Source organism: Strigops habroptila, chromosome 8 (genome assembly GCF_004027225.2).
Source record: "Strigops habroptila isolate Jane chromosome 8, bStrHab1.2.pri, whole genome shotgun sequence".
NCBI lineage: Eukaryota > Metazoa > Chordata > Aves > Psittaciformes > Psittacidae > Strigops > Strigops habroptila.
Genome location: NC_044284.2, coordinates 34167680 through 34187280, shown reverse-complemented (window position 1 = coordinate 34187280; position 19601 = coordinate 34167680). Strand labels below are relative to the sequence as shown.

General features: G+C 42.1%; 1 long non-coding RNA gene across 2 annotated transcripts in view; it reads right to left on the bottom strand.

Moving 5' to 3' along the window:
* LOC115612278 overlaps positions 1-19601 on the bottom strand; it is a 59883-nt gene that overhangs the window by 13849 nt on the left and 26433 nt on the right. For both annotated transcript variants that reach the window (XR_003992924.1, XR_003992925.1), the window contains exon 4: positions 6217-6447. This is a non-coding gene — a long non-coding RNA (uncharacterized LOC115612278). The remainder of the gene's footprint in view (positions 1-6216; positions 6448-19601) is intronic.

Genomic DNA, 19601 nt, shown 5'->3' with positions numbered 1-19601 from the left:
TTGTGGGAGCTAAGGTAACAGGAGCCATTCATGAGGACACCCTTTGATGGGGAGGACAGTGCACCATAGGCTTATCATTTTGGGCTCAGTCACAATTAAGCACTTTGCAAGTGGAGTCAGAAAACTTGACACCCATGTTGAGCTATGCTGGTGACTACCGAAAGCTCAGAGGTGAGCAGCTTGCCAAGCTCGCAGATGTGCCTGGGCTTGCAAGGATGTCTGATGCAGTTTTGGCAGAAGTCTTCACTTGCAGCAGAATAACTGCTGTGTCAACAGCAAGTTTCCAAATCTCCTGTTCAGGAGAAGGGAAAACACCTGTTCTACAGAGTTCAATGATGGTCAGTAAATTCTGCTTGAGGAGCATTTTGTATTTATAAGCTGATAAATTGTCTGGCATCTAAAGCTTTGATTTAGAACAAAATAGTCTGGAAATAATATTTACTACCTGATGTTTCCCTAAGGAGTCATGCTTGCTTAGCGCATCCTGCAGTTATGTATGCTCCCCATTAGTATTACTGTGATTTACAAGACATTTTGGTCTATTCAGGCTGAGCTAGATGCTGTACAGATTCACAGGAACCATCCAGGTGGGCTCAGTCTTGCTGGGGGTGTTCAATTCTATAGTCTGAATTGTTGAAAATTAGAGAAGGATCACTTTCTCTTAGCATTATATCACAGATTTAATACAGATTAATAACACAGTTTTTCCGAACTGTATTGGGGAAACAATGCTTAGGAGAAGACTATTTCAGCTAAATAATAAATTACCAGTTTTTACCTATATAAGAAGGAAGCAGTCACATTTTTTCACCTGTGTGAGCTTGTTTAAAAGATGGATTTATTATTCCCTCAGCAATACAGAGAGGCCCAGGCCTGGGAAAATGAGCAGCTTCACTTTAAGCTTTCACTTATGGAAGTCCAAACACACAGTATAAAACCAGTTGAAATTAGCATATGCCAAGGTTGAGGAGGACACAAACGCAGTATTAAAAACTCAGAAAAAATACCAGTAGGCTTATTGCTGATTTTCAGAAGATATGGGAAAAAGAATGTTTTTAAATTTATTTTTCTTTTTGGACAGTAAAATCAGATTTAATTCTCCCCCCCCCCCCCCCCCCCACCATCTAACTTCTCGTTCCCATCCAGCTCCAGTGAAATATCAATGACTAACTGTTTGGTCTTCACAGAGCAGGTTTCGTATCTGTCTGGAACGGTCTGCAGTGAATTTTAGTACTGACATGCACCATATTGTAACTGAGCTTCAGAGCTAACATGCACCACAGCCTGACTAGCAGGTGTTGCTCCGCCTCCCAGCACTATCATCACTAGAGGTCTGTGAATTTAGACCATCCACCATCAGATGGCATTGTACCATCTGTACATACCATTGTACAGAGTTCAGCCATATTTTGGAAGTTACTTTCCCAAACCTTACAGCCCAAATCTTATGTTGGAACACAGCTACACTGCAAACTTCCAAAATCAAAACACTCGAAGACATGCAAATTACGTCATTATAGATACGACACGATGGTGCTCTGCAAACAGGTGTGTGACTTCAGGAATCCTCTCACAAGGAATTAGCTCACAGGGTCTCTGGCTTTCCACTAAGCAATAATTTGTTGTCGCTGTTGTTTCCAGCAGAGGAAAAGAAATGTATTAGTAATGATAAGGCCTGGCAAGCACGATGCCAACAGTGCAGGCCAAGAGCCAAACCTGCACTGCTGGATGCTTCTGCTTCCAGTCCCCAGAGCTGAACACACTTGGGCAGAGAACAGATTATGAGGGCAGAGCTGTTGCAGCTGCAGGGCCGTGCGGTGAGGAGGTGCTCAAGCACCATCTAGTGGAGAAAAAAGATAAATCTCTGTAAGGTCAGATTTACACAGACACACGGATTGTTGGGAGTTGTATACACTAAGGAAAAAGAAACAAACCCGGGTATGGGCTTGATTCCCTGTGAGGAAATGTTCTCATTTCTCTCTGGAATGGAGTCAGGATACAATCATAACTGAGAAAACAAGTTGGGGCTAATAAAAAAAAAAAATAAAAAGGAAAAATCCTACCGGGATTTAAGGATTTAAGCTCCCTGCACATGTATTTTACTCTCCATTGCTTCTGCCATATCCACCTTGAGCTTCTCATATGGTCTCACTGCTGTTTATAGTCCTCCCCCATCAGATGCCATGTGCTGGCTGGCACAGACTGACCATGCAAGCAGAAACAAGGGGGTTTAAGGAAAAGCTTTTATTCATTTAGCTCCATGCTACCATATCAGAACAGGGTGGTAAACCACCCTTTCATCACATGCAGTCTCTGCAAGCCTTGTTCTCCCAGCACACACAGGGTCCAACAGCACTGGGGTCCCACTGGCTCTTAGAATGTGTCCCTTTATAGCCAGGGCTCTCCCAGCAAGGACAACATGAACAGTCCTCCTCTGAGGGTGGTACAAAGGTCTATAAACAAGCACTGGGTTTTTCAGTAGACACAGTCATGATGGCAGCTAGCACATTGCTTGGCTGGCACAACAGAGAGGTCTTAGGTGGAAATCTCTGAGGCTGCTGCTGGATGGCATTAGGAGCACCTGGCTGTACGGGGGAAATGTGGAGAGCCAACTCAGCAGAGTCATAGCCAATATTCCTGTCTCTGTTTATTCATCTATTGTCACCTCTGCTTACTGCTGCACTGTTTATGTCACTGGGCCCAGATACTCAGCTAAAAATCTCAATTACTTGTCTTACTTCAGAAAGTCTACCTTCAATTAAAAAAATCCAACCAAACAAGGATTTTTCCCCAGAAATTTTCCTTATTGGTTTCTTTGGACACAGAATGCATGTGTACCAGGAGATAAACCAATGATTAACAGATTAATCCATAGGATACTGTATTTTAGTGTCACAAAGATCCTACATATCTTTTACTCCTGAATTCAGAGCAGTTCTCTTCAGCACTGGGTCATGAAAGTGTAGTCTTTTAACACATTTCTCTCACTTTGTGTACAGGTTTTTCCTGAGGGCAAGTCAGCAAGGGAAGTCCTATTACTAACATGGACAACAGCAGATCGGTGTCCTCTAGTGGCTACACCTTTTTAGTGCGGACACCAGAATTTTTTTTAAAGGCAGAGATCCCTGAAGAGTTATGGGAGGGAAACACAGTCACACACTGCAAGTGCCACAGCTGAGTGCGATAAAGATGTTTTCTTCTGGATTTGATACTGATGCCAGGCTGATTCTTTGCTATTTTGGCCTCATAGCAGCAAGAGTAAATGGTGTCTACTCTTTGATGTTCTGCTTGGTCCACAGGGAGAAATGCATGTGCTGGACTCTGAGATCCAGTCTACCTTGCCATTTGAAGGTTAGGAACCAAGACAGAACAGTAACTCCTAATAAAGCCATGCCCGGCCCACACCCTGGACTTATATGATGAGAACCACCGCTAAGTTTGGACCTGCCTTGTCTCAAGATGCCGGGAGTTTTTGCTTGGCTTCCAGATTTCATTAATAGATGATGTGTGTGTGTAAATCCTCCCTATGGCTCAAAAAAAAAAACAAACCAACAAACCAACCAAAAAACAAACCCTGTGATGCAGAGCTTTAGAAAAATGAAGATAAAAACTTAATACCTTAGGTTATTAAAATCTCAGCACTTCCTTTACTGCAGCAGCTTTTTGCAATATCTGCTAATCCTTTTCCTCCATAAAACTCCCTATCCTATCTCACAATATACTTTGCTGTGTTATTGCTAATCTTTAAATTTGTGCATGTTCTTCAGTAGGTGGGTATTAACACATGCACTGCGAGAGTATTAAAGAGTATGCTGGATGTGTTAGTTTCAGCAGTAAAGTCAGGGTAAGACATGTCTCCTCCACCCATGCTGACCCCATCAGCTGTCAGCACCACGGGGGCTAGGGTAGGAACTGCAGCAGGGGAGTAAGAAGATGGAGCAGGTTGTGTAGAGAAGGGGAATTTTTAGCAAGGCTTTCCTGCTGAAGCCAGGTTGTTACGATTGCAGAGACCGGCATGTCTTAGAAACCAGCACATTCTACAAGCAGTGGGATGTTCTCTGCATATTGAAACTGCTAGTTTGTCTCTGCTTTGCAAGAATGAAACAATCCGGGAGAGAACTAGAAAAGCTGGTGCTACAATGCCACAGGCTGTGTTTACAACACTTACAGGTTCAGCAGTGACAGACTGACTTTTGTTCATGTCTCTAATCAGCAAAGATAAACTTGTCATTCCTTTCCTGAAAAAAGCAAACACACCCCCCCCCCAAAAAAAAACCCCAAACTAAACCAAAACAAAAAACACCAACCCCTAAACCAACCCATACTCTTTTACCCTTCAAGGATATTTTTTTTTCTTTTTTAAAGAGAAAAATTATAAAGTTTAATTTAGATTGTATTTGCCTATGGAAATAACTTTTCAATAATCTTTGTGGTTGGCCACATACAAAGCAGAAGTTCATGCTAAGTAAGGTACATGTCCCTGTAGAAAACAGAACATTGTTCCACTAATTTGCAGAGAGAACCTGTCTCTGATGCATTTTCCTGCACTTTCATTTTACAATAAAAGTAAAATGCTTGTAATAATAAAAATGCAGTGGTTGATTGTATTCTAAACTCAAAGAACCACTTTGAGACATAAGACTTCAAAAAAGGAACACATCAAAACACAACGTACATCTTAAAAAAAGCAGTTACCTATAAAGAATACAGGAGAAAGTAGGGAAAAAAGTACATAATTTGGGTGTGATAAGAAATGAAACCACAGAAAATCATAATACACTAGTTTACACAAACACATCGGCTGTGGCGTGGCCAGAGCTATATAGGGCATGGCAGAAGTTAATTGTGAAGTTCTGATCCTCCTGTTCTTTCGCCTTCTCTGCCTGGGCCCGTTCTGTCTCCTGCTGAATTCAAAAGCAAAGGAGATGCTAGTACAGCCAGGACAGTATCCTTCAGTATTTAGGTGCTTCTCTTTTCTGCTTCAAATGCAGCTGCAATCTCCTCTGCTTTTGTTTCACTTTATCAGTAGCGCAGGAGCTCACACCCTTCAACCAACTCAGTAACACGAGAGCTTGTTCCCCCTTTTGGGCCACTGCTATATTATCAGAACTGTGAGAGAAGGCCTTCAAAATGCTTGTCCAGCACTTTCATTTGTTGTGCTGTAATGTGGCTGCTGGAGTCGCTGAATATGTAGATTTAAAAGTAAGTTTTTAAAAGCAGCTCTAGGGAGGTATGCGTGTTAATCCCATTATCTGATAAACGGATTTGTGAACACACCTCCCGCCATCCTGCATTAATAACGTATCCCTCAGTGTCACTAGAAAATGTAATTTAAATGCTCATGAGGACTCCATAGACCATATGTTCAAAACCATGGAATTAAACAAAACAAGTTTGTGGAAAGCTGCAACATTATCAAGATCTTACCCCTGCTCTGTCCTGCCAGCTCTCCCATTCTACAAAGGCACCAATTAGGCTTGCTACTGATTTTCTGCACATTTGTTGAATGTGCTACCACACACAATTAGTCTTCCCCAAATGCACTGGAAGCCAAAAGCTCTGGCGCAAGACCTGGCTGCTCCTGGGACTTAGGAAATTCAGATTCTCCTCCAAAGTCAGATGTTGGCTTCTGCTCCCAAGGAAGCCATCAATTCTTTATCTGCTTCTAAAATGCAATAATTTCTATAATATGAGGTGTTCAAATTCGCATGTTTAATATGCCTGCATGTTATCAGTATTTTTCCATCACACCAGTGAAGAATGGCAAAGAAAAACTTTTGGGGGCCAGAGAACTGAAGCAGTTCATGCTGAAATCAAACATTTTACACACAGGCCACCAGTCCAAACTCGATATAGACTGCCAGTGTCTCAGACCACTGGTTTCCATTCATGGGTACTAAATAAATATGGAGACTAGGCTTGCATTCTCCTTATGAAGACATACCTTCAGGGAAGTGACACTGATCGGTGCTCTTGGAATATTTTTTATCAGTGATATAGATTACTTCCTTAAAAATCTATGACGCCATACATTGCAGGGTGTTTTTTATGGGTTAATGGGGAATCCGAACTTCAAAGTTCCCATGAGTAATGGATGCAAATATAAAATTTGTTTGAGCTCTTTGGGGGGTCAGGGGGGTGGGAATCTTAGAAGGACACATTTTTTGTCATAACCTGAAAAAGTTAATACAAGATTTTGAAAATCAAGCTTTTTACCTGCTGTAGCATAACTCAGGTTTTCATTGTCAATATTTCCATTCGCAGTTGCTCTGGTCATTCACATAGCTTTTAACAAGCACTTTTAATTCCTGAATTGTATTGTGGTTTGTAAGTTGTATGTTAAAGCTTTGCAGCAGCAGGTGGCTCCTTGGGAGCTTCTAAGTGTCCTCAGTAGGCAGGGTAAGTTACAAAGGATCAGGCTTGTCACAATTTCCTCCCAATATTTAGCTGTATTAAAAAAGAAAAAAAAGGAAAAAAAGGACATCATCAAATCAGGGACTTCACAACACACACAAGTTGCTGGGAATAGGCTGGAGTACAAACTTGCTGTCTGTGCCACTGTACCTCATCACAGTGTCTTGGGTTCAGCTATAGCAGTCATTTTTCTCCTTCTTAGTAGCTGGTGCAGTGCTGTGTTTTTTAACTTTCAGCCTGGGAACAACGCTGATAACACCGATGTTTTTAGTTGTTGCTAAGTAATGTTTATTCCAACCAAGGACTTTCTCAGTCTCATGCTTTGCCAGGGAGGAGGGGAAGCCGGGAGAAAGCAGAGACAGGACACCTGACCCAAACTAGCCAAAGGGGTATTCCATACCACAGCACGTCATGCCCAGTATATAGACCGGGGGGAGTTACCCGGAAGGCCCAGATCACTGCTCGGGTCGGGCTGGGTATCGGTCGGCGGGTGGTGAGCAATTGTATCCTCTCCCCTTGTTATTTCACTAATCATTATTATCATTGGTGGTAGCAGTAGTGGTTTGTATTATACCTTAGTTGCGGGACTGCTCTTATCTCAACCCGTGGGAGTTACATTCTCCCGATTCTCCTCCCCATCCCTCCGGGAGCGGGGGGAAGAAGGGGGGGAGTGAGCGAGCGGCTGTGTGGTTCTGAGTTACCGGCTGGGCTCAAACCACGACACACAGACAGCTGTGGTGTGCAGGAGAGGCTTGAGTAACATCTGCTGCCAAAGCACAGGCTCAGGTAAGTACAGGTCATGTGCCAGCGATAGCCCATATATTTCCAAGGACTCATCGTTGATGTTACTGTCCTACATCCTGTCCTACTTTTCCAGAGAAGTCAGTACAGTTTGCCCATTAGGTCAAGAAGTTGGAGGGAGACCACATGATACGGTGCTGCAAATGCCTGAGATGCAGCCACTGCAGTAGGTGGGGAGAGGGAAGATGAAACAAGCAAGTCACACACTTGGCACTTGAGATGTAAGAGGCCTACAATGTGTCATTGTAGTTGCTGAGTAATTCACACCCAGTGAGAGTGGAGACAATTCCTTCCCTTCCACCCATCACCTCCTCGGGTGGCCTGTTTTACTCTCCACAGGTAAATACTTGGGTCTTGAGGTCTTCCATTATGCTGGGCTGGAGGCACACAGTGACAGAGCACATTTGGTTTTGTAACCCACTTGACCAAGGAAGGAAGGAGCTGTTTCAAGTTCCTGCAGTCCCAGCTCTATGAGCTTAGCGTTAAAGAAGAACTTGCTTTCCAAGCAGGAGAACCAGCTCAGCTGTGGGGTTCAAGTCCAGACTTGGAATCAACAAAGGAGTAGCTTTTTGCTGAGGAGGCTATTGCAAATGAAGGAAAGGTTGGTGTTTTGGTTATCAGGTGGAAGTTGGGAGAGCTGGCATCTGTCCCCATCTTTAACCAAGACAAGATTCGTGTCAACACCGCTGAAAAACGAGATTTGTGTTAACAGTTCTACACTGATAGGGAAATGGGTTGGATAACAGCATTTCATACTCTCTAAGCTGCTGCAATGTGAAGTCACCAGGAGCCAAAGCACAAGATGCTGTGCACTACACGCGTCGGTCCGCTAAAGGGAGCTCCAGGCTCAGAGCTCGGCACTGGCTCACATTTAAGCAAATGTCACCAAAAACGTTTTCTTTCCTCTTGCAGTAACTAGGTACATAGACTTAATGGTGTATTTATAGGGACATTTGTGAAATATAACTCTACTCCTTAACTTTAGGTTTGCAATACAGGAGCTACAACCTCTTTTGGGAACTTAGCACACACCTTGAGGGAGCATGAGGCTTCTATAGCATTTCACTAGGTTTTTCCTGGGAATGTCTTCAAGATACATTTTATTTTGGAACTGAACATAGTCATAGGTGTTAGAAAGTACTTATAGCCTAAGCTTGTCAATATAGACTCAATAAATCCCAAACCCATTCATCTCTTTTTGAGGGGTAGAATCTTAAAACCTCTGCTACGCAGCACATGCAACAATACCTACAACAAAAACACGCGAGTCTGCAATAAAGTACATCTCTACTTGTTTAATGTGAACATCTTTGAATGGGTGATATATTACACCTGAATATTTTAGAGTTACAAAGCCAAGTCGCACATCACCCTTTCACACTAAAGCAAAAAATAGTTTCAGATGCCCGTAGCATCGTCAGTGCAATCAGGGCCCATTAGAACTAATATATTGCAACAGGTAAGCAGGACAGTTCAAGCAGAAACATCCACTGGATTACGATCAAGAAAAAAAAGCCAAACCCCCTACCCAAAAAACCAACCCCCACAATTCCCCCCCCCAAAAAAAAAACCTAATTGGTTTGCAACAGCAGTGTAATTTAAAATTCAAGCAGCTTCCGCTGTATGTGGCAAGCACAGCCTCATAATTTAAGTATCCCTAAGGGAAAAAATCAAAACACGTAAGGATCTGCATAGGCAGAGCAACAGTTGAGAGGGATTGCATCCAGGGCTGGGGGCCAGGCAGGAGAGTATTTCTTATTTTGTTGAAGTGTTTCTACTGGGTGATGAAGCTATGGAAGAAGCTACTTTCCTGATACAAGCAGTGATACCCTTCCCAATTTTGCTGGCCCTCCTGAGGGAGCTCTGATTAGCCAGTTTTGTTTGGTCACTGCTGGAGTCAACTGTTTATTAATAATCAAAATCCCCTGTTTTCTATATTATCTTCTAAAATAAAAATAAAAATCTATGGACTTGAGGGGTTGGTTAGAAACAGGTGACCTCGAGGTACTTTTTGCACATTCTTTGTCTTAAAGAGGCTCATGGGTCAATAATATTTTCATTATCCTTATTCATTTAATGCAAAGAAGTATGTACAGTGCAGAAAGCAGTAGGAACAAGCAGGCAGTCTCTACAAGAGCTGAGAAATGTCTAAGAGGAAGGAAATTCCCCTCGCCAGCCTGTCTGTCATGCCAAGCCCGTGACTGTATAGACACAAATTTGTGAGTATGCCAGACAACTCATGATTCACTTGCTTTTAGTTCCTGCAGACATTTACAGGGAAACAGAGACTTTGTTTTTTGTAAGGGCTATTTACCCTAGCAGTGGCTCCTCACCTGAGAAGTCATGCTGCAGCTACAATGAAGATAAGGGACAGTTTCTGGCCCAACTTTGAAAAAACCCCAGCCAACTCCATTCAAGTTAATGGCCTGCAGGTTTCTCAGCCACCTGTTAAGAAGAATAAAACCCTCCAATCAAATCCAATAAACCCCCCTAAAATCACAAACCCTGCACTTAATAAGACAGGGTTATCTGCTGCTAACCATGTCTGACTGCTCCCCATGGGGCATGGGTAGATGCGGCATCAGGAGGGAGGTGGGGAAAGAAAAAACTTCTTTAGTTCACACTAGTGCAGAGCTCATTATGTGCCCTGCTGCCTATTGCTGCGAGAGGTTAGAAATGCTCCTTTGTTTCCCCTGCCCTAATGCACTTGCTGCCTTCCCCATTCTGTTTATTTTGTGCCACCAGAGCAGTAACAATCAGCTGTGTGAAGCATTATTCCCCAGCCTCCTTTCTGAGGTGAGCATGGTCCTGAAAACAGAAGCAACTTCCAAAAAAAGAAAAAATTACAGCCACGTCAATTTCTATTCAAATCGCTTGGCAGATTTCTCTAGTTCCTTTGCTGGGGACCAAGGTTCACTTCCAGCTCCCCAGCCTTCAATACCTCAGGACAGTGAGTGCTGGCACAGACTGAAACCTGGTGACCTTCCTTTGAGAATATTAAGTCTTACTGGAGTTTCTGTGAGGTTAATCGATTCCACTCAGTCCTCTTGTGAAATCCTTGGACAGGAAAGAATAAGGAGAGAAAAAGCCAAGGGAGATTTTAATGCAATTCTTATAAGCCTCAGGATTGCTTCAGTTTTTATGGTGTTTGTCTCAGTCTCACTCTCCTTGGAAAATATGCTTCTAGATACTCATATTATTCCTTATATAATAAAAAAAACCAAACCAACCAACTATAAATATTGAGCTGCACCTCTAATTTCCCAAGACCACCCAGTCTGTGCCACATTTGAAAAGCTATATAGCAAAATACATGCAACATCATGTCAGCATAACATCATGTCAGTTATCAGAACTGATTGAGATGCTATCCTACCTAGAGCTCCCAAAATTCTGTGAAGAGATTTATCCTGTATAGCCTGGCACCCAAAAAGGCATCAAGTGCAAGAAAGCTAGTTCAAGGGGTTATAGTTGCATGGAGACTCATGCGTTAAGCTCTGGCCCATGGAGCCATCCAGGCAACAAGTCTCATCAACTTGCCAAACCCTCTTTCCTCTTTCCCACAGTTGCCAACACAATTTCTCTTGAGTGGGCACTCGCAAATGCAGTTTTACTGAAAGGCCCAAACTCCTTGTCACTTTGCAGCAGCTAGAGCTCACTGAGACCTCTGTATTTCTCTGTTCCTGACCTCCAGGCTTTTCCCACTCTGCCTCTCATCATGAACTGCACTGCACCTGTGGCAGTAGTGGACCTTCATCTAACATGAATGTTTCATGTACTGAAATACTGAAGAAAGCAAAGCATTAACATCCCCCTAGCTCCTCCCCGAGTAAACTGGTCTCCAAAAGTCTGTCCTACCAAAGGCACTGATCTTATGTCAAAGTTTGGCCACACTTTAGGTTGCATACAATATTGGGCGCATGAGCACTTGAGTCATGTACACACAGGTGGGCTGAAATGGGGTCACTGGCCTGTTCAGGGCCAGCAAGGACCATTGATGCCTTCAGGGCCCTGTCATATATAGAGCTGCAGAACACACAAGGCATTGTTAAAAACAGCAGATCTGACCAAAAGGATTTTTCTGCTTCCAAAACATCCCCATTCCAATGTCTGTGCCTTGCCTTCTATGATCAGTGCTGCCTTAGATTTGATCAGGATCACTCTGTCCTACAGGTCCCTAGCCAAACTGGCTGTCAGCTTCAGCAGGAGAATCCATGCAGAATAACTGGGCAAGTACTGCCAGCACGTACCAGCCTTGCACAGCACTCAAATCCGTAAATAGCAGCGCGAATAAAAGTACTTCAGTTTGGACACCTTAAAACCAAAACGGGTCAGGAATATATTTCAATCAAGAAGTAATTTCTAAAATGCAGAGTGATCCCTAATTATTTGCCACTGTTCATGAGATTGTACTGAGAGATGCTGCTAAACCTCATCACTTTCAACCCTCTGAAATGCTACACAAGTGTCACATGAGTAGCTGAAATTTTGAGCACCAATCTGTCCATTCATTCACCTTAAAAATTTTCTTTATTTTTCTGTGTTACAGACACTGATCAAGAGTGCTATATAATCTTTGGATTCATCTGTCCAACAATCATCTAATTAATTAATCATTGATAATTAAAATGACCTCCTTTTGACTGATATCTGATCTCAGGAAGGTTCAAAAGAAACTTGAAACATGTTGTGTCATGTTCCAGCATAACCTACTACAGGTATGTTATCATGTTATGCCACATCTGGTTTCCAGAGAACAAAATGAACCCAGGGGCAAACTAAAGGAGGAACCTGTAGTACATGTATCAGATCCAAGCAGTTCAAATATCTGGCAATGTACTGGAGCAAGTGAGCTTCCAATGTGCTTGTAGGACCATCAGTAATCCCAGAAATGGCATTATTTTTAGATATGTCTAAGCAGGGACATCTTATAACGCTATTATCTGTGCAACCCTTGCTATACTTAAGGGCTAGAAGAACCCTTTTAAGAGAAAATCTGACTAAAATCTCAGCTAAACTAACAAGAAGCATTCCTCAGATTTTGCCTGCACAAGCACTGAAAGCCCATAGACTCTGAATCCGAGATGTGCAGACCGTAAGGAAAATGAATCAGCCATACATCCTATATCTTCTGTGATTTTTCTTAAGCAGCTCCCCATCTTACATGGTAACTGCAGATCGACCCACACTTCCTGGTCACCATAGGTTGAAGGAAAAGGTTTCAGGCTCCCAGGTGACTCAGATGAAACATCACCATGAGAAGCTCAATTCTCCAACTACAATAAATACTGCTGTTCAGGGAAAGCTGCTACCCCATCATAACCTGCCCACCCCACCTGCTCCTGGCAGTCCAAACCTCAGAGAGTGAAAACAACATGCCCCAAGGGTACACAGTAGTCAGCCCTCGTTTGCCTTTCCTAGGTGTTTTCTTCCCAGGAGTGCTTTTCCTCCTGCAAAAGTAATGCACAGTCCTGACACCACCCTTTAAATTCATTAAAAGGCAGTGGTAGCATTTACTTCTCTCTTCATGGATATTTTTGTCAGTTTGAGGAGGAAGAGCATTTTGTGGGAACAACAACGTCAGCTACAGAGCTGGAGTCCTACCCATCTCACAGTAACACATTTCTACGGAGCTGGGCAGGCTGACTGGTGAAAGCAAAAATAAACATTTACATTTATTTTATGCTGAGGCTAAGCAGGAGCTTTTTAAAAAAACATGAAACACTAGTGAACCAAGGGGTTTAAGGGGCAGAAAAGCTATGCAACTGTAATAAGTTGTGGGTCTCCTCCCTACAGGATATTGGTTTTCAGTATATGATTAATAAGAAGAAAACTGTATCCTGACTTTGGGGTCCACATGAGCATCCTGGAACAAAAAGGGCCATAAATTAGCATCAATTATGTATTAAAGTTCCAATTAACCTGGCTGACACTGATATACGTTAACAAGGTACACTTAGATAAAAGAAGCAACTCTCTAATTACTTGGAACGGGACCTCCTGACCCATTCTGCTCTTTTATCCCAATGCCAACCTAATGAGGAAGGAAGTGAGAGGTAGGAAACCATGCATAAGGCAAGGCTGTAGCACCACAAGATGCCCCCTGGGAAATGCTTTTACCTTCTTAAAACTGCCAATGATTAATATTTTATTGCTCTCAGTGCCTTTTAACTGTTCTCAGAAGAAGTGTTTTTGAGGCTGAAATTGCTAATATTCATTTTAATGTGGAAATCTGCCATCTAATGAAGGTCTTGGTCACCCATTCCTGCTCTGCAACACATCACACACACAGTATTTGTGGTGATGGCACCCAGGGTTCCCATACACAGATTTAAAGGGTGCTTCTTGAAGTATCTTGGTCCAGGCAAGAGAAATAAAATCACGATTAATTTACACCTTAACTAGAAGAGTTGGTTTAAGCATATTTTTCAGCGCTATGCAAAGAACAAGAGCAAAAGGTAGACCTGTATAAAACCTCTACTTTTAGTAGGGAGAGCTACAACAAAATGATGAGTAAGGACCTCGTTGGGGAGGTATATATGAGCATCTAATAAGGCACATTATTTTTCTTTCTTTTTAAGTTGGTTGAAATGAGATAACCCTGGATACTCAAGGGGGATAAATGCACATGCATCTCCTGTCCTTTAAAAAAAATTAATAGTTGCAGAGTGTATAGCCAGGCAGTCTGGTCTTGTTCAGTGCTGAACATTTCTACCTTGGATTGACTGACCAGACGGTGAACAGATGCAATTATACTAAGGGCAAAGAGGGCTGGTTTTTTCTGGTGTTTGTTGGGGTTTTTTTTCCAATCACTTGAAAATGTTGTACTTCACTGTTGAATAACAGTTCTCCAGAACAAGGCAATTTCTTTAATGAGAACAGTAGAAGAACTTGTCCCTGAAGAATAATCTTTTTTTAGTGCCAATCCTTTCTCTGTGTCATGTTATCGGCACTGTAAATAATTTTAAATTAATGATGAAGCTGTCTCCTTTATGGTTTTCCAATGAAATACAGTTGGACTCTTGGCTTTCACAGTTGATCTCCGACTAGCCACCCAAGCCTGACTTCTGTCCTCTTGGACAAGAGGTGTTGGTGGACCCCGCCAAAGGCACCTCCTAGTCATAATCACAGTCTTCAAAACTCAGAGGGAAGCAAACTCGGCGCTGGGACTTCAGCTGGATGACTCCTCCAGCAAGCACTTTCCTCGGTCCTTGCAGTCAAAGGTTATCTTTCACATACGCCATGTCAAAGCTTAACTTCAACAGGTTGGGTCATACTCTTCCCTAGATGGAATTGCACTGCACATGGAGGGAGATTCTGCAGTGCTGCCAAAATGCACAGCACTGGAAGAGGAGCTTAACAGCTCCTGGGCCCTTACCCAATGTAGGGCTGTTGGTTGCAATGTTGCTCCATTAGCAAAAGCAGTCAACAGACAATTGCCCAAATTACAGCCTCTCCAGCACAACTTTCAATATTTCCTTGCTTTAGTTAGGAATTTTATCTTTATCATCTTCCCCACAACTTTGAGCAGATCTGCCAAAGCCAGACAAGGATGAAAACGGAAATGTAAAAGAAACAATTGTGTCTCTTAAAAATTGCTAAGAGGGTCAGAGTCAGGTCACCTGAAAGACTTGAACAGTTCATCAATGTCCCGAGTTAATGCTGCCACATGCATTATTCTCCTCCCCTGCATTTTCTGGAGGAGTATGTCTGGATCACTCAAATGGCTTGTGAAGATTGAAAGTGAACTTATACAACTAATTTCGACTTTTGTGACAGCCCCAGTTACTTCAGTAAGCCTATGTGGAAAAAGACACATCAGTAGTTAATACATGATGCATATGCCTTGATCCATCTCCATTTAAACCAAGGTCTAGTTTAGACATCTGTGGGAATTGAAGCAGACCAGCAGACTATTATATATACACCATAGGGGCCTGGCTCATAAGTCTCTTGTGGCAGACATGGTACTTATAGAGTATCCCATTCACATAAGTGACCTACTTATTGGTTGCACATTGTAAGCTGTTTTCGCAAGAGCAATGTGATCCTTGCTGTTCTGCTTTGAGTAAACGTTAGCCTTCTGGCATAAGAAGCAGAAAATATGACATCCACGTAATAGAGAACAGCCATATACATTCAGAGTGGGATTTTCAAAACCATTCATCCCTGGCCTGAAATCAAACATTGATAGGACAACAGTGAGCTCTTAAAAGAAAATATCCTGCCCAAGGTATACTAATATATAAAGTACTTTGTTGTGAAGCACTCGTGGCATTTGCAAAGCAGCACAGCTGCCAGAAAAAGAAAAGCAAAGCTAAAAGTATACATCCTCACCTCCACACAAACAGCCATCTTACCATTACCAGAGCTGTGTCACTCAGACTACACACCACATCAGGGCACCCTTTTCTTGTTCTACACATGCTCCATTGTTTCAACAACCCCATCAAAAAGAGTGAAACATTTCTCTCATCAACTGCTCAGCAGTTCCAGAAGGAGACTGTGTACATAAAGGTTTGTGAAGAGTTGTAATGAAAGTCTGCAGGCAGAGTTAAAGCGGTAACTTGTAGTACACAGCAGCTCAGTGTTTGTACATGTGCAGACAAATTGTGAAAAGGAAGGGGGGGGAAGAAAGGAGGAAAAAAAATAAAAAAATCACACTGCTTTTATCCTCACAGGAACACAGTCACTTAATAAATATCCAGGTGGTTTTATTCTCTATCACACTAGAAAATGGGCCAAGGACCCGGGGAAATAGGAGAATTCTGTTACTGCTCAGCTGCAGGCATACAGGAACATTAAGCAGCACTGTCTTCTTTATTTCTTATTATTTGAAAGGAAAAAGTCCAGTTTCTACTAGAATATCACTAATGTGAGAAGATGGTAAATGACAGGACTTCAGCATTTTTGCCACTTTATGCTGTTGATGAAATAAATTCATCATCTTCTCTGTAAGACTTTGCTTAGAAGTGAACTGAGGTGAAATCCACCACAGCATATTCAAAGAAAAACATCCTTTCAAAATGCCATTCAGGGGAAAAAGCGAGTGTCCTCCTTGAGATCTTATCTCTTTTCCTTCCAGCTTTACCCCTCCATCATTTTGTTCAAAGCAAAGTATCATCAAACCCCAGGAAGACCTCTCCTTATCAGCTAGGGATGTCATGGTACACATGCCTCCGTACAGTATAAATACATGCACACCCTGGTTCCCAGTTCAGATGACTATCCAATGGTGAATAGTATGTGAAAGCCCTTCAAAACTCTTCAATGAGCCAACTGTGACAGTTTACTCAACCTTTTGTAACTCCTCTGACCCTGCCTTGTTCAAAGGAAGGGTTTCTTTTTCCTCCTTAATTCCCCCTACTCCCTCTTTTAGAGGAATGAGAGAAAATTTAAGTGCCCTGCTTTGACACTCAGATTGCTGCTTGCATGCAGTCAGACAGCTGCCTCCACAGATCTCCCCTGCATTGTCAATATGTTCCTCTGTGCCAAGACAAAATTTATAAATAGATTTGCCCAGTCAGTAAGCCCTTTCTCTTTAGAGAGACAGGGATTCAGGCAAAAAGAGGATTATTGATAACATGCAACATCTTTATTATGGCAGAGGCTGCTATTGGTACTATAGTTAGGGACCCGTCAGCATTTCCATTGTAAGATTTTTTTTTTTTTGTGCAAGGGTTTAACTTGGCAGTAAAAATTTAAATGTACTTGAAACTGGAATTTTTCTTCAAGAATTTTGCAAGAGGGTTAGACACAGGACTCTCTCCCCTACCCCTTCCCAATTAATGATGAATTCAGTGAGTTTTAGAGCTTCTAGTGTGAATATGCCTCTGTTTTCTGAACAGTGGAGAGTAACACCTGATCCAGCATCAAGGAGTATGAATCAGAGGGAAGAGCACAGGACAAACACACAGGGCCAAATCCTGCTCTTATTAGTAATGGTGCTTGCATAACATTTGGCCATTACAAGAATACATAATTTTGGCTAACATCCCATGTTTTCATCTACCAAAAAAACAGCTGAGGGAGAGGCTAAAAGAAGCCTTTTCAAAATCATCTCATTTAGGTACTTAATTTGTCTTGCAGTGCATGCTGGTAGGACAGAGCAATCTGCCAACTGCTGAATATATAATACCTTGGGAGTCACCAGTACCACCTCTTTTCCCTGGTAGCCTGCACCTTTCTCTTCAGCCTCTGGCAAACTGCTTAATTTCTGCTCTGCCTCAATTTCAGCATTCAGGGTGGAAAACAGTAAAACTCATGGAAATGGTTCTGCATGCAGAATTCATTCTGCTGCAGCCCAAGCACTTGCTGGCAGGAAATAATCCGTCTCCCTTTGACTTCAGCAGTAATTAGCCTGAGTACAGAGCCATGGCTTGTTATTGCAGAGTTGCTGGCATCCATAGACTTGCAAAACTTCAATGAGTCTAAGTAGTCTTGATCGCAAGACTGCTAAAATACTGCAGTGGAGCATACACGAGCTTCATCAAAACAAGGCCATGCTCAAAACCACATGAAAGTAAGCAGTAATGTGTCCTCATAAATTTTCTCCTCCTCTTCAGGTTTAAAAAAAAAAAAAGGGGGGGGGGGGAGAATTTCATGGGTTTCCCACTCTTTATAGGAAGAAAAAATAGGGACATTGAAATACAGCCACTTTATTTTCACTAAGATCTTGGGGGGGGGGGGGGGGGGTGTGGAAGAAAAAGGTGTTAAATGAGGGCTGGAGGGTTGGATGGAGGAGTGGCAGATATATTTTCCTCTGCCATGCTTCTCATTGGGATGCTGTATGTCTTTTTCAGATTTTTGTCACAGAAGAACATTTTCTGAACAGCTTCCCTCTCCCAGCCTCAACTCAAACCCTTAATATTAGAAGAACATGAGCCTTAAAGCACCCACTTTTTTGGAGTGCTTTAAGCCCAGTGTAAGTTGTGTAAAATCCTTTACACACATAGTACAAAATATTCTTTGGCTTGTGTGTCAACATTTGTATTTGTGTTCAACTGAGTAGTATCTTTTGTGCACTGACTTCTATGAAAGAATATTACTACTCTGTTTTGGCTGTTGACAAGATCTTAAAGTCCTACTGCCACTCTGACACATAATCAAAATTTAAAGTATTACATTTCTGGCTACCTTTATTTTTACGATATGAGGGTTTAGGTAAGACTTCGACACCATGGAAACCAGACGCAGGATATGATCCTGTTCTATCTAAATATATCCTCTGACTTTCAGTCACACTTTCCTCTTTTATATTTCATGAAAACTGCTCTTTAGCTTCCTCCATCTATGCAACATTTTTGGCCAGAAGAATCACCTTGTGCCCATCCCTTAGCTTTCATCACCAGCCATTACCACTTCAAGAGAGAATCGCATATATTGAGTGCAGGGGAGGCAATTCAAGAAACCAGACCCTTAGGAAACTTTGATGTAGCATATCATTAGAGTAATTCTCAAAAAAATGAAATGTTAAATGGAAAGCAACTTTTAGCCCTCATAAGTGCCAAATGAAGCTTTAACTAAGAAAAGCAGATCAGCTTTTTCCTTGTGCTGTAACAAGAACGGGCTGTCCAATTCTTAAGCTACCAACTCCACCATAGATCTTTAGTATTTCTTATTAACATCTTTGGGGATTAGTTTTTATGGCCCATTATAGTGTGCAATCATAACACTCATTTACACTTACTATCTACATGGTCAGACATTACTTTTTTTTTTTTTTTAAAAACCAACAATCTATCCCTTAATTATAGTTCACACAAATCCTGCTTGAGTAAAGGAGATGGGAGGGGCAAGTCTGAAATGTAACTGGATGAAAATAAATTTCGTATTTCGGTGGGGGTTCTGATAGCTGCATTTCTGGAGACAGAAAATTTGTATCTGCCTGTTAAAACCAGCTTCATGGGCTGATGGGGGTTTTCTTATGACTGTGAAATAAGACACAAAATGGAAGCAGTGTGAAGAAACTTAATATAGTTATCAGGTAGCACAGGTGCAAGTGCTCAGCATGGAAGATGGGGCTGCTTTCCCTTCCACTCTAACAGAGGCAGTAAACATCCCTAGGAAGGCCAAAAAAAATTCCTCTCCAGACAAACAAAATTCAGTATTTCTGCCCACCATGGGCTAACCAGCTATTTTTAAACAGCTTGGTTTAAGTGCCAGCATGTGTTATTTTGCGTGCACATGACAACTGAACTGATAGATGAATGAAGCAGGCAAGACATTCAGGAGGAGTTGGACCAAACGTCTTAAATTTTTGAACCTGTCTGTTTTACCAGTGACCCATACAGTGAGTAGCTGTGTCAGCTAATCACTTAGCTGGCCACTGCTGACAGACAAATACCTTGTGGTGACATCTGATGGAGTTGTTACAAAGCACCAAC